The sequence below is a fragment of the Triticum urartu genome, chromosome 3A, assembly GCF_056163025.1.
Source record: "Triticum urartu cultivar PI428250 chromosome 3A, HENAU_Tu73, whole genome shotgun sequence".
NCBI classification, from domain to species: Eukaryota; Viridiplantae; Streptophyta; class Magnoliopsida; order Poales; family Poaceae; genus Triticum; species Triticum urartu.
In genome coordinates, this window is record NC_141875.1 from 709,037,043 (window position 1) to 709,053,079 (window position 16,037).

Below are 16,037 nucleotides of genomic sequence, written 5' to 3' on the forward strand. Positions count from 1 at the left end.
CTTATACATAGAGATGTAAATTTATTTATTCATTTTTAAAATATTGATGAACAAATTATCCTTCTAGGAGAAATTGTAAAGCCATTAGCTTGGTTGATTAGTTCAGATCACTTTTTATTTCATACAAACTCCCCCAGCAACGCGCGGGGCATTCTTCTAGTTAATACAACACATTTGTGAGCATGATTTTTACTATATCTAAATAGATAGCCCTCACTACTAGGAATTCTCTTTTCTTCTCCTTGAGCCATATCACCTAAATTAGTTTAGCCGTTGGATATACTTGATCGGACTACATTAGCCATTGGATCTACCTATTAAGAGCCAGCAACGCATGCATGAAGTGCGTATAGTAAATGATGCGTAAAGAGTGTTTTAATCAATTAAAAACTGATGCATGCATGCGTCTCATACTCCAGTACTAGCACTATGAAAGAAAGTGACGCATGCATGCATATTTGTTTTGTTTTCATCCAATTCTGCACTTATACATAGAGATGTAAATTTATTTATTTATTTTCAAAATATTGATAAAAAAATTATCCTTCTAGGAGAAATTGTAAAGCCATTAGCTTGGTTGATTAGTTCAGACCACTTTTTATTTCATACAAACTCCCCCAGCAACGCGCGGGGCATTCTTCTAGTTAATACAACACAGTTGTGAGCATGATTTCACAAAAATATTCAGAGAAAATTTTCAGCAAAATATTGTATGTAAAAACGACATCACATTTTTGTTCATGCAGCAGGGAACCTAGGTTTCAATAAGTTCTCCATGTAAACTAGGGTACAGGACACATAGCACATATAATTTAGACAAGCACACTGGGATTGACCATTGGGGACACAAGGGGAAAACACAGGAAAATACAGCTGCTTTGGGGATGCCACTGAGCTGCTAGGGCACAGCGGAAAAAGAGAACAAATCCAGTGCAACTTTGAGGTGCTTGGTGCTTCCATGGATTAATCATAGTGCCACGGCAGGGTGATGAGTAGGTTGATCGGCAACATGTAGCACACTGTTAGGGTTGTTGCATGTGTTCTTTCGATGTCCTCTCACTCCGCATATCGAGCATTTTGGTTCCTTTCTTTTCTTCTGAGGGGTGTCTCCTCTTTGCGGACACGTCGTGCTTGTGCCCACGGCCACAACATATAGTGCATAACCTTGTTCGTTTGCTTGTACTGCATCCGTTAGCTGCATCAAATTGTGATCTTATCTTAATTTTCTTTCTCTTTGCACCTCGGTCATCATACGGCGGCTTGTCTCGGCTGTTTGTTGGTCGACCAGCTTTCCGTTTGCGTTCTGGAGCTGATAATTCAATGAAATTTCCGATGGCACTGCCTTCAGCATTGCTGACGCATACATTCGGTGGTCCTTGCAAGAGAGCTATTTCTGTACCTTTCGTCTTGTTCATTTGGATTCTGTGTTTCAAACCAAAACCATCATGCTCAATAGCCAAAGGTGTCAGCTTATCCATTGCTACCCTGAGAAGTTCCATTGCGCAATCATATGCAATTGGATTTGCATCACCAAGCTTTACAACCTCTAAAGCATGTGTATAAAGATTCGAATGTCTGAAGATTATGGAGTTAGGTGAAATCTTGTCTTTCTGAAGGTGTGCCAAGTGAACTGGAACGATATCTCTTGCATCTTTTGTCCACCTTTCCAGGATATGCTTTAATGGAATCTTGTCTATTCCCAAGAAATCCAGAACCTGCAACAAATTATGTACCTGGTTAGTGTATATGTTTTTTAAAATTGAGTCTGGCAGCTAATCTTCCTATATTTATCTTAATATTATGACTTGGTGCCTTAACTGAATGGCAGCATAGCAATTCTGTATGCTCAAAGTTACCAAATTCACAGGAGAGCTCTTCACCCCGAGAGAGGACATGCACTGTGTACAACACTCTGCACCACTTGTCATGTCTCTCTGGGTTATACCAATGTACTCCCTCCGTTCCAAAATAGATGACTCAACTTTGTACCAACTTTGTTCCAAAATAGATGACCCCAACTTTGTACTAACTTTGTATTAAAGTTGGTACAAAGTTGAGTCATCTATTTTGGAATGGAGGGAGTATATAGTATTTTGAATCTTTTTCAACTTCTTCTACCCTGTATTGCCCTGCTTCATACAGGATTTCACCAAATTTCTCAAACAGTGCTCGTGTGTAGATTTTGCTAGCATGGAACTCCAGAGGCGTGTTTAGCTTCATAGGTGGCAATGTCTGTACATACAAATGTTGGGTGTTAGTCTGTATCATAATTTGCGAAGATGGAATTACCAAATGGATATTTAATGCAGTCATGATGTAATTCACTATCTTTGTTCGCCGCTCTTCTTAGTTCTCATTTGCCTCTCGATCGAAAAGAAGTCTCATGTATTGCCTTACGAATAAGTGCATGGGACAGCTTGCTGGCACATATCCCTTCAGCATGTGGTTTGCACTTTCGCTGCGCCGCGTGCTAGTCATTTTTGCACAAAATTTGCCCCTAAAGTATGGTTTTGCCCACTTTTCACGCACTTCGTAAATGCTTGACATGTAAGGTTTTTTTGTAAACTGTATTTCTCAAGCAGCTCTGCCCATGCATTTTCAAATTCATCTTCTGTCAGCATGCGATTGACGATTTTATGGAATTATGATCTGAAGTTGCTTCGCTTTGTGTAATATGCATCAAGTTTTTCTTTTGCCTTCTTAAGTATGTGCCACTTGCACCACCGGTGTGTGGTTTCTAGCATTGTTTATTCTATTGCACGCTCCATAGCTCTGCATTGATCTGCAGAGTCAATCATTTAGTTGTTAGCAAGTTGATGATTAATTAGGTTGGAGGGCAGAAATGACATGGGTAAAGTACAGTATATACAACATTCCATAAAAGTCATATGGTTTATACAACATTCTTCTATGGTTTTAGAGTTGTACGAAGGGATAAAATTTCGGGACTTGAGTTCATCACCTGTAAGTATGGTCTGAGGATGCTTGCCGCCCATCATGCGGATGAATTCACTGAACACCCACTCGAAAGTTTCAGTTGTCTCATCCCTAACAAGCACACCACCAAAGATAATGCTTTGAAAGTGGTTGTTCACTCCAACAAACAGTCCAGGCGGCATATCATACAGGTTTGTTCGGTATGTCGTGTCAAATGTGATTGCATCTCCAAAATAATGGTATTGCATCCGGCTTGCTCCTGTTGACCACAATAATTTCCTTATCCGGCTATCACTGTGAGGTTGCACTCTGTAATACAAACCAGAATCCTTCGAACCCAATTCCGTGAAAACATCCATAGTTTTGCGGACGTCATTGTCTGCTTGATCTCGACTGATTTCACCACAGAGACCCCTCAAAGCCCGTTTTGTGAAAGGCACATTATTCATTGATCCAAAGAAAGACCCCTCAAAGCCCGTTTTGTGAAAGGCACATTATTCATTGATCCAAAGAAACTACCAAGTATGGTGTGAACTTCTCCAATGCTGACATTGTTCTCTCTGAGCTGTTTGACAAGGTCTCTTGTGTATTTTTTTTAGAAAAGGAGGATGACTCCCGGCCTTTGCATCTGGGAGATGCATACGGTCACTTTATTTATTATTCATGAGGACCTTACAAAGTATTACAACAAAATGCCTGAATCCGCCATCTTGGCAACATATGCCACTACTCCTATCCATATGATGAAGGGGTGCTACCTGGGCCAAATACCCGGTCTACTCACCTAAGCCTATCATCAAAAGCCAGAAGCCCCAGCCGAGCCACATACCGGGTCTGGGGCATAAACTGGTCTGACACACTCACATGTGTCGTCGCCGCCATCTTCCACAGGTCCGTCTTCAGAGCAGATATTGAGGCTTCTACCTTGTCAGGCCACGCCGCCATCGACGCCACCTTGATGCCAGACAACTACCTCCACTTGCGCGAGTCCATCACCGCGCATCTGGCGCCGAGTCTCCACTGCACCACGCCGCCGAGATCCGCCGTCATGAATGTGAAGGATGAAGTACCGCTCCACCAAAAAAGGCGCCCACTGGTCCCTCGAACCCGTGTACGCCTCCAAGAATGACGCCCCAAAGGAGGAAACGACACCAACGCGCCGCCGTCATCCGATCAACTGATCTAGGGTTTCCTCGGAGGTAGCGGATAGAGGTCTAGAGCTTCTCCACGGCGATGCCTTCAAGAAGGTAATGACACCACAGGGTGCCACCAACGCCGGTCTTGGCATCAAGCCGAGCACAAGGTTTTCACCCGGATCCGCTCGAAGAACCTTCATCACGTACTGTGTGCACGGGTCGCCACGATCTGAGCCGCCGCACATGGAGCAGGCCGCACCGGCCAGATCAGATCTGTCCGGAGGGCACAACCCGCATGGTGCCGACCCAACCACCAGGCCCTCCATGCCGCCACCGCCGATCCGAGGTCAGATGTTGTGTCGCCGCAGACCCGGCCGCCGCCCCCGAACGCCACCACGCAGCCCGAGGCAGGGCCGGCTGCCGCACCCCACCATCGCCGCCCTTGGCCGAGGCAGCCGCCGCGCCGCCGCCGAAAGGCAGGCCCGCCGCGCCGCCAGGCCAGATCGGCCGTGCCACCCACGCCGCGGGGCTCCGCACCGCCCGCACGGCGCAGGCAAGAGGGAAGACCCCCGCCACCGCCATCAGCCCCGGGCTATAGCCGGCGGCGTCCTTCGGCGGCGGCGGAGGGAGGGGAGGACGGATGGGGACCCCCGGCGGCTAGGGTTTTAGATCCCGCCCGAGTCGCCCGAGCAGGGGCGACGCGGGGGCCTCTCCTTGTGTCTCTTGTGTATAGATCGATATGTTTATGTGAAGGCAAGTACACCTTTTCGCCACACTTATCTGTCAAAGCATGGTTGTGCGATGGCCGGTGCTCACTTATGTACCACCCATTGTCATTTGATCGAAGCAAACGTATCATTGCAGGGCACTCACTGCGGCATGTCCGTGTGTTCCCTCTTTTTGTTTTGCCCTGAAAATTCAAAAGTATTGTAAAATGTCAGTGCAGTTTCACAATTTCGTGACAAGAATGACTAGCTGAATTTAATTTGCACTTACGGAGCATCCACAAACTATTTCTTGCATACATTTGGTTCTCTCAATGTTGAGCCAGATTTTTCCGTATCTTATTCCGAAACCAATTTCCCATGAATATAGATTATAGAAGTCATATGCTTCTCCCAACGAATTGAAATTGTATCCAACCACTGGAACCACAACGGTATCAGTTTCCTTTTCTGCATATCGTCTTAATGTTTTTTCAAGGGCACACACACACTCTTCCAGCACATGGAGCACGCTCGATAGGGGCTCGACCAATCCGAACCCTGCATCAAGAGAGAACGTATTACTTCTGATTGTAAATGTCTCTTGCTATTTTGTGAGAGAAATGCAATTTTCATGAGTGAGCAGCATGCGAGTGCAGTTTTATTGTCAGTATTTTACATTTTTATCAGATATGCCTTAACGTGATAGCTTCAGAGCTGCGCAACGGCCAGAACATGTGGACGTTTTGCTTCCTATTAAGAAGGAAGCACATGTTCATTAGCAAGTAACATGGATGTACAGCAGTAATTCAAGTTTTTCTAATTCAGTCAGGATGGATTATAGTAAGTAACATGGATGTACAGCAGTATTTCAGGTTTCCTTAATCGACGATGGATTATAGCAAATAACATGGATGTACAGCAGTTATTCAGGGTTTCTAAATGCAGTGACGATGGATTATAGTTGACAGCAAAAGTGCAGTACTCTTTCGTTTTTTATAGTTATGCATTCTTAAAAAAGGAAGAACATGGAAGTACATTTTCACATTTTAGATATTTACAATGTTCATACGTATCTCGATGTTCTACTTTTGCAGTCAAAATTTAACTTTGCTTTTCCCCGGAAGAATTATGCTTTGCCAAGACAGCTCCATGGAAGTAACGTTTTACTTTCGGAGATCTATACTTTTCGGAGGTAAGCATGTATAGGCCGGAACGAGGATACCTTTTTGTCGACCCGGGGCCGTCTGCATCATATTTTCCTGTAGATGGCTGCGAATTGGCCGGCGACAAGGTCAGTGCTTCGACGGCGCTCGTCAAGGCCAACTCCACTGTGAGAGGCGCCTCGCCAGCATCCCCCATGCTCGATTCAGTAGTTGTTTCTGTCTGTACAGAACTAGGCTCATCGGCCGTCATCAAGTGGCTGGATGCAATAACCGTCGATCCTTAAGGTGGTTTCGCAGAAAGACTCGGATCTAGAAGTTTCAAAAAGAAAGGAATGGAAACCATATCTGTCCACCGGATCTGAAAGGAACTCCAGTCCATTGCCGTCCTCCTCTGCCGTCGATGTTAGAATAAATCCGAGGCATACCGTTGATCATCCAAGGACCAAACAATCACACGAAACACGACAGCGAGATTTGTTAACGAGGTTCACCGATATGGCTACATCCTCAAGGCCTGACTACGGGCGCTCCTCCCCGTGACACCGTCACAATACCGCACCCGGTCGCCCTGGATACCGGCACATGCCGCCGGCTTCCCCTGCGTCTCGGTGCTATTATGTTGGCATAGGTGTCTACCCCCGCTATATATGAGAGGCCTAGGATACAATATATCCTATCTAAACACAATACTACTTAGAGTCCAACTATAACCTACTTTGTACACAATATTCAACACAACTTTAACGGTCGTCACCAGCCACTCAATTTGTTGCTGCCGCCGCGGGCCAGTCGAACGAAGGGGGTGCGGGAGGAGGACGGTGGGATCTGGAGTTCGCTGTGGGCCCGTACTGCCATTTATTTTTCTCCCGTCGTGCGCACGGTGTTATCTGACACGGAACGTTTATATGTTTCACCGTGATTACTAGTTTTTGTACCAACAGCACAGGTTGATCTACGACGGTGTTAACCTGACAGGACCATATCCGGACGTATATGGTAACAGTAAATTCATGTCATTTAATACCTACTCCCTCCATTTTTTTTTACTCCGCATATAAGATTTGGTCAAAGTCAAACTACACAAAGTTTAACCAAATTTAGATAAAAAATATGAACATTTACAATACTAAAACAATATAGTATAAAATACGTTTCATGATGTATCTGATAATATTGATTTCATATTATGAATGTTTATATTTTTAATATAAAATTAGTCAAACTCTACAAAGCTTTGACTTTGACCAAATCTTCTATGCGGATTAAAAAAAACGAAGGAAGTACATCTCATGAGTACAACAGGACAAAAACTGCATCCCTTGCTCCATTGGTCCACGTAGCGGGAGCGCAGGCGCCCGTCCTCTACATCGCCGTTTTCGTTACCGGTGTCCTTTTATTGATCAGTCAGTTACATATATATACATCCTGTAGGGATGTGTTGTTTCAGATAGACACGACTAGACATAGGTCGGCTCAAGAGAGAGAGAGGCGTGAGTGGTGAGTCGCACCCCTTCGGGAGGATAACTGCATGGCAGTTAGGATTAAGTGGAGATTATCCACATTATGGATTCTTAACACTCCTCCTAATCTTCACTTTGTCCAAGAAGTATCATCGTCTGAATATAAGTTTCTTCAAAAACTCTATGGGAAAAATATGAGAAACATAGTATTTCACATGTTGCCAAAACTTTTGCAAGTCCAGTGAGAAAATAAAAAGAAAAATGATGCAACATATAATGGTTATTGTCTCCTTTAACTCAATACGGGAAACCTCATAGAGTTTATAGGACAACAAATATATCGTATATACTGTCTTAAAAACCCTGGTGAGGAAAATAGAAAGTATGACATATGATCTCATGTCGATATTATCTCATTGAAAATCTTTATGAGAACCTATACAATAAATTCATGAAGAGGAAATGAGTATAATATGATGTTTTAAACAAAAACAATTCAGGAAGATACTGCCTCTGCTTCTTGCAAATTCTGAAGCCATCACATACCAATTTCATGAATATATTTCTGGAATGTAAAAAGTTGGTAGGGACTTTAATGGCTACAACCACCAACCATTATCTCTAAAATAATGTTACTTGCGTTGCCTGGATGCATACAGGTTACATAATAAGCAATATCACTATATTGGATATCCTGCAAGTCAAAGTATAGGACTGATTTGTTCATCAAGTCTCTACCAACTTTTACACGTTATCAGCACGCTCCTGACATAGCGATTCCAGCATGGAGAGCCCTTCCCGGGTGGCGGCGGCCGAGGCCACGGCTCTCATCCAGCCCTCTGCAGCGACTCCCTCCGCCAATGGCGGCGCCCGTATGCGCGGTCTTGTCGGCACGGCCGTCTACGACGACAGCGCTCTCGGGCGTGGCGACACCGGCGTCTATGTCGAGCCCATGGCATCCTAGCGACGTTGATGCAACGGCCAAGGACAAGGCCATCCAGCCTTCCAGCACGGGGGGGGGGGGGACCATGAGCGGCCGTGGTGGCCGATCTGATGGAAGAGACTAGGTAGCACATTATACGTCAACACTTGCCCTCACATGTGGCTCCTTCAGGCCTACATGGACCGAAAGTGGGCTGCAATTTAATTGCACCAGCCGGGTCTTGAACTCAAGACCTCTTGGCTCCGATACCATGTAGAAGTGCATGCTCTAGCCAATGCAACTGAAAGACCGATCTTATGGAAGAGACTACTGTAAGGGTATATTTATCCCTTAGTTGTTTTGGTGATTGATAACAATGCTTTTTCGGACTAATCGTGTGCATGGAATATTTCAGACATATCATGACTAGGCACAAGACGATTTGGTGCCCCTCAAAGACTATTGAAGACGGCGTTTCTCTACGTTCCTTTTCGGTGGATTTGAGTCGTAGGAAAGCCGTACTATTAAGAGGGGGTCCGCTTTGGAAAGGTTTGGGTGGAATCATCACGTACACGTCTACTCCTTTTGCACCATCTTTCCTTTGGCACTTTGGAGCATCCTCCGTCCTTTCTTGTCTATGCAAAATGTTGTGTTGCTGAACTGGGGCATGCGGTAGTACTGCTCCTCGAAGCGGTAGTACCGCAGGCCCTTGCGGTAGTACCGGCCTCTGGCGCGGTAGTACCGCAAGTGCCCACGATAGTACCGCACCCAGGGAGCGGTAGTACCGTGGCCTATGGCTAGGCGTTGCTGCTAGTGCGGTAGTAGGGGTGGATGTAATTTTTTACATCCGCGCCCTACGTGGTAGTACCTGTTGGGGAACGTAGCAATAATTCAAAATTTTCCTACGTGTCACCAAGATCAATCTAGGACATGCTAGCAATGAGAGAGAGGGAGTGCATCTTCATACCCTTGAAGATCGCTAAGCGGAAGCATTACAAGAACGCGGTTGATGGAGTCGTACTCGCGGCGATTCAAATCGCGGAAGATCCGATCTAGCGCCGAACGGACGGCGCCTCCGCGTTCAACACACATACATCCCGGGGACGTCTCCTCCTTCTTGATCCAAAAAGGGGAGAGGAGAAGTTGAGGGAGGACTCCAGCAGCACGACGGCGTGGTGGTGGAGCTTGTGGTATTCCTGCAGGGCTTCGCCAAGCTCTACGGATGAGAAGGAAGAGTTGGAGGAGGGAGGGGCTGCGCCAGGGAAGGGGGTGCTGCAGCCCTCGCACCCTCCCTCTATTTATAGGGTGAAGGGGAGAGGGGGCTGGCCCCTCTGGATCTCATCTAGAGGGGGGGGGGGGGTAGGAGGGGAGACTTGCCCCCCAAGCAAGGTGGAGGCGCCCCCTCCCCTAGGGTTTCCAAACCCTAGGCGCCTTGGGCCCTTGGGGGGGGGGCACCAGCCCACTAGGGGCTTGTTCCCTCCCATATTCAGCCCATTAAGTCCCCCGAGGCAGGTGGCCCCACCCGGTGGACCTCCGGACACCTTTCGATGGTCCCGGTACAATACCGATAACCCCCGAAACCATTCCGGCGACTGAAACTGGACTTCCCATATATAAATCTTCACCTCCGGACCATTCCGGAACTCCTCGTCACGTCCGGGACTCCTAACAACCTTCGGTATCCACATACTATTTCCCATAACAACTCTAGCGTCACCGAACCTTAAGTGTGTAGACCCTACGGGTTCGGGAACCATGCATACATGACCGAGACATATCTCCAGCCAATAACCAATAGCGGGATCTGGATACCCATATTGGCTCCCACATGTTCCACGATGATCTCATCGGATGAACCACGATGTCGGGGATTCAATCAATCCCGTATACAATTCCCTTTGTCTATCGATATGTTACTTGCCCGAGATTCTATCGTCGGTATCCCCATACCTCGTTCAATCTTGTTACCGACAAGTCTCTTTACTCGTTCCGTAATGCATGATCCCGTGACCAACTCCTTAGTCACATTGAGCTCATTATGATAATGCATGACCGAGTGGGCCCATAGATACCTCTCCGTCATACGGAGTGACAAATCCCAGTCTCGATTCGTGCCAACCCAACAGTCACTTTTGGAGATACCTATAGTGCACCTTTATAGCCACCCAGTTACGTTGTGACGTTTGGTACACCCAAAGCATTCCTATAGCATCCGGGAGTTGCACAATCTCATGGTCTAAGGAAATGATACTTGACATTAGAAAAGCTTTAGCAAACGAACTACACGATCTTGTGCTATGCTTAGGATTGGGTCTTGTCCATCACATCATTCTCCTAATGATGTGATCCCGTTATCAATGACATCCAATGTCCATGGTCAGGAAACCATAACCATCTATTGATCAACGAGCTAGTCAACTAGAGGCTTACTAGGGACATGTTGTGGTCTATGTATTCACACATGTATTACGGTTTCCAGTTAATACAATTATAGCATGAACAATAGACAATTATCATGAACAAGGAAATACAATAATAACCATTTTATTATTGCCTCTAGGACATATTTCCAACAGTCTCCCACTTGCACTAGAGTCAATAATCTAGTTCCCATCACTATGTGATTGTAATGAATCCAACACCCATGGGGTTTGTTCATATCTCTCTTGTGAGAGAGGTTTATCAGTCAATGAGTCTGAACCTTTCAGATCCATGTGTGCTTTACAAATCTCTATGTCGTCTTGTAGATGCAGCTACCACGCTCTACTTGGAGCTATTCCAAATAACTGTTCTACTATACGAATCCGGTTTACTACTCAGAGTCATCCGGATTAGTGTCAAAGTTTGCATCGATGTAACCCTTTACGACGAACTCTTTTACCACCTCCATAATCGAGAAAATTCCTTAGTCCACTAGTTACTAAGGATAAGTTCGACCGCTGTCATGTGATCCATTCCTGGATCACTCTTGTTCCCCTTGACTGACTCATGGCAAGGCACACTTCAGGTGCGGTACACAGCATAGCATACTATAGAGCCTACGTCTAAAGCATAGGGGATGACCTTCGTCCTTTCTCTCTCTTCTGCCGTGGTCAGGTCTTGAGTCTTACTCAATGCTCACACCTTGTAACACAGCCAAGAACTCCTTCTTTGCTGATCTATTTTGAACTCCTTCAAAATCTTGTCACAGTATGTATTCATTTGAAAGTACTATTAAGCGTTTTTGATCTATCCTTATAGATCTTGATGCTCAATGTTCAAGTAGCTTAATCCAGGTTTTCCATTGAAAAACACTTTTCAAATAACCCTGTATGCTTTCCAGAAATTCTACATCATTTCTGATCAACAATATGTTAACAACATATACTCATCAAAAATTCTATAGTGCTCCCACTCACTTCTTTGGAAATACAAGTTTCTCATAAACTTTGTATAAACCCAAAATCTTTCATCATCTCATCAAAGCGTACATTCCAACTCTGAGATGCTTATTCCAGTCCTTAGAAGGATTGCTGGAGCTTTTCATACTTGTTAGCATCTTTCAGGATTGACAAAATCTTCTGGTGGTATCACATACAACCTTTCCTCAAGAAAATCATCGAGGAAACAATGTTTTGACATCCTATCTGCAAGATTTCATAAATAATGCAGTAACTGCTAACTTAAGTCCAACAGACTCTTAGCATCGCTATGAGTGAGAAAGTCTCATCGTAGTCAACTCCTTGAACTTGTCGGAAAACATCTTAACGACAAGTCGAGCTTTCTTAATGGTGACACTTACCATCATTGTCCGTCTTCCTTTTAAAATCCATCTGCACCCAACAGCCTTACGACCATCAAGTAGTTCTTTCAAAGTCTATACTTTGTTTTATACATGGATCCTCTCTTGGATTTTATGGCCTCGAGCCATTCGTCGGAATCCGGGCCCACCATTGCTTCTCCATAGCTCGTAGGTTCATTGTTGTCTAGCAACATGACTTCCAAGACAGGATTACATACCTCTCTGAAGTAGTACGCATCCTTGTCGACCTATGAGGTTTGGTAGTGACTTGATCCGAAGTTTCATGATCACTATCATAAGCTTCCACTCCAATTGGTGTAGGTGCCATAGGAACAACTTCCTGTGCCCTGCTACACACTAGTTGAAGTGACGGTTCAATAACCTCATCAAGTCTCCACCATCCTCCTCCCACTCAATTCTTTCGAGAGAAACTTTTCCTCGAGAAAGGACCCGTTTCTAGAAACAATCACTTTTGCTTCCGGATCTGAAATAGGAGGTATACCCAACTAATTTTGGGTATTCTATGAAGATGCATTTATCCGCTTTGGGTTCGAGCTTATCACCCTGAAACTTTTCCACATAAGCATCGCAGCCCCAAACTTTTAAGAAACGACAACTTAGGTTTCTCTAAACCATAGTTCATACGGTGTCGTCTTAACGGAATTGTGTGGTGCCCTATCAAAGTGAATGTGGTTGTCTCTAATGCCTAACCCATAAACAATAGTGGTAATTCGATAAGAGACATCATGGTATGCACCATATCCAATAGGGTGCAGTTATGATGTTCGGACACACCATCACACTATGGTGGTCCAGGCGGTATTAGCCGTGAAACAATTTCCACAATGTCTTAATTGTGTGCCAAACTCGTAACTCAGATATTCATCTCTATGATCATATCATAGACATTTTATCCTCTTGTCACGATGATCTTCAACTTCACTCTGAAATTACTTAAACCTTTCAGTAATTCAGACTTGTGTTTCGTCAAGTAAATATACTCAACATCTACTCAAATCATCTGTGAAGTAAGAACATAACGATATCCACTGCGTGCCTCAGCACTCCTTGGACTGCACACATCAAAATGTATTACTTCCAACAAGTTGCTTTCTTGTTCCATCTTACTGAAAACGAGGCCTTTCAGTCATCTTGCCCATGTGGTATGATTTGCATGTCTCAAGTGATTCAAAATCAAGTGAGTCCAAACGATCCATCTGCATGGAGTTTCTTCATGCATATCTACCAATAGACATGGTTCACATGTCTCAATCTTTTCAAAAACAAGTGAGTCCAAAGATCCATCAACATGGAGCTTCTTCATGTGTTTTATACCAACATGACTCAAATGGCAGTGCCACAAGTGTGTGGTACTATCATTACTATCTTATATCTTTTGGCATGAACAAGTGTATCACTACGATCGAGATTCAATAAACTATTCATTTTAGGTGCAAGACCATTGAAGGTATTATTCAAATAAATAGAGTAACCATTATTCTCCTTAAATGAATAACTGTATTGCGATAAACATAATCTAATCATGTCTATGCAAACACCAAATAACGATTATTTAGGTTTAACACCAATATCGATGGTAGAGGGAGCATGCGATGCTTGATCACATCAACCTTGGAAACACTTCCAACACATATCGTCATCTCACCTTCATCTAGTCTCCGTTTATTTCGTAGCCTTTTATTTCAAGTTACTAACACTTAGCAACTGAACCGGTATTTTAATACCCTGGTGCTACTAGGAGTACTAGTAAAGTACACATTATAATGTATATCCAATATACTTCTGTCGACCTTGCCAGCCTTCTCATCTACCGAGTATCTAGGGTAGTTCTGATTCAGTGACCGTTCCCCTCATTATAGAAGCACTTAGTCTCGGATTTTGGTTCAACCTTGGGTTTCTTCACTAGAGCAGCAACTGATTTGCCGTCTCATGAAGTATCCCTTCTTTCCCTTGCCCTTCTTGAAACTAGTGGTTTAACCATCAACAATTGATGCTCCTACTTGATTTCTACTTTCGCGGTGTCAAACATCGCGAGTTGCTCAAGGATCATCATGTCTATCCCTGATATGTTATAGTTCATCACGAAGCTCCAATAGCTTGGTGGCAGTGACTATGGAGAACCATCACTATCTCATCTGGAAGATTAACTCCCACTCGATTCAAGCGATTGTAGTACTCAGACAATCTGAGCACATGCTCAACGATTGAGCTTTTCTCCCTTATTTTGCAGGCTTAAGAAACTTGTCAGAGGTCTCATACCTATTGACATGGGCGCTAGTCTGAAATCCCAATTTCAGTCTTTGGAACATCTCATATGTTTTGCGACGTTTCAAAAAATGTCTTTGGTGCCACAACTCTAAACCGTTAGCATTACACACTGAACTATCACGTAGTCATCAAAACATGTATGTCAGATGTTTCCCAACATCTATAGACGATGCTCGAGGTTCAACACACTGAGCGGTGCATTAAGGACATAACCCTTCTGTGCAGCAATGAGGACAATCCTCAGTTCACGGACCCAGTCCGCATAATTGCTACTGTCAACTCTCAACTAAATTTTCTCTAGGAACATATCTAAAACAGTAGAACCAAAGCGTGAGCTACGACATAATTTGCAAAGACCTTTTGACTATGTTCATGATAATTAAGTTCATCTAATCAAATTATTCAATGAACTCCCACTTAGATAGACATCCCTCTAGTCATCTAAGTGATACATGATCCGAGTCAACTAGGCCATGTCCGATCATCACGTGAGACGGACTAGTCATCATCGGTGAACATCTTCATGTTGATCGTATCCACTATACGACTCATGTTCGACCTTTCGGTCTTCCGTGTTCCGAGGCCATGTCTGTACATGCTAGGTTCGTCAAGTTAACCTAAGTGTATCGCGTGTGTAAATCTGTCTTACACCCGTTGTATGCGAACGTTAGAACCTATCACACCCGATCATCACGTGGTGCTTCGGAACAACGGACCTTAGCAATGGTGCACAGTTAGGGGGGACACTTTCTTGAAATTTTAGTGAGGGATCATCTTATTTATGCTACCGTCGTTCTAAGCAAATAAGATGTAAACATGACAAACATCACATGCAAATCATAAAGTGACATGATATGGCCAATATCATCTTGCGCCTTTGATCTCCATCTTCGAGGCGCGGCATGAACACCATCGTCACCGGCATGACACCATGATCTCCATCATCGTGTCTTCATGAAGTTGCCTCGCCAACTATTACTTCTACTACTATGGCTAATGGTTAGCAATAAAGTAAAGTAATTACATGGCGTTTTCATTGACATGCAGGTCATAAATAAATTAAGACAACTCCTATGGCTCCTGCCGATTGTCATACTCATCGACATGCAAGTCGTGATTCCTATTACAAGAACATGATCAATCTCATACATCACATCCTTTTGGCCATATCACATCACATAGCAAACCCTGCAAAAACAAGTTAGACGTCCTCTAATTGTTGTTGCATGTTTTACGTGGATGCTATGGGTTTCTAGCAAGAACGTTTCTTACCTACGCCAAAACCACAACGTGATATGCCAATTTCTATTTACCCTTCATAAGGACCCTTTTCATCGAATCTGATCCGACTAAAGTGGGAGAGACAGACACCCGCTAGCCACCTTATGCAACTAGTGCATGTCAGTCGGTGGAACCTGTCTCACGTAAGTGCACGTGTAAGGTCGGTCCGGGCCGCTTCATCCCATGATGCCGCCGAATCAAGATAAGACTAGTAGTGGCAAGTAAATTGAAAAAATCGACGCCCACAACAACTTGTGTTCTACTCGTGCATAGAAACTACGCATAGACCTGGCTCATGATGCCACTGTTGGGGAACGTAGCAATAATTTAAAATTTTCCTACGTGTCACCAAGATCAATCT

At 44.3% G+C, this 16,037-nt stretch overlaps 2 pseudogenes across 1 annotated transcript; both read right to left on the reverse strand.

The window, feature by feature from the left end:
- Nucleotides 1-848: 848 nt before the first annotated feature.
- LOC147981961 (protein FAR1-RELATED SEQUENCE 6-like) lies at nucleotides 849-2,220 on the reverse strand (annotated as a pseudogene).
- Nucleotides 2,221-2,346: 126 nt separating this feature from the next.
- Nucleotides 2,347-7,322, reverse strand: LOC147981962 (protein FAR1-RELATED SEQUENCE 5-like; annotated as a pseudogene). Its single transcript, XR_015599387.1, has 6 exons — nucleotides 6,003-7,322; nucleotides 5,070-5,338; nucleotides 4,782-4,983; nucleotides 3,459-3,516; nucleotides 2,963-3,405; nucleotides 2,347-2,782 (listed from the first exon to the last, which is right to left on the reverse strand). The product of XR_015599387.1 is annotated as a protein FAR1-RELATED SEQUENCE 5-like (transcript).
- Nucleotides 7,323-16,037: the final 8,715 nt, after the last annotated feature.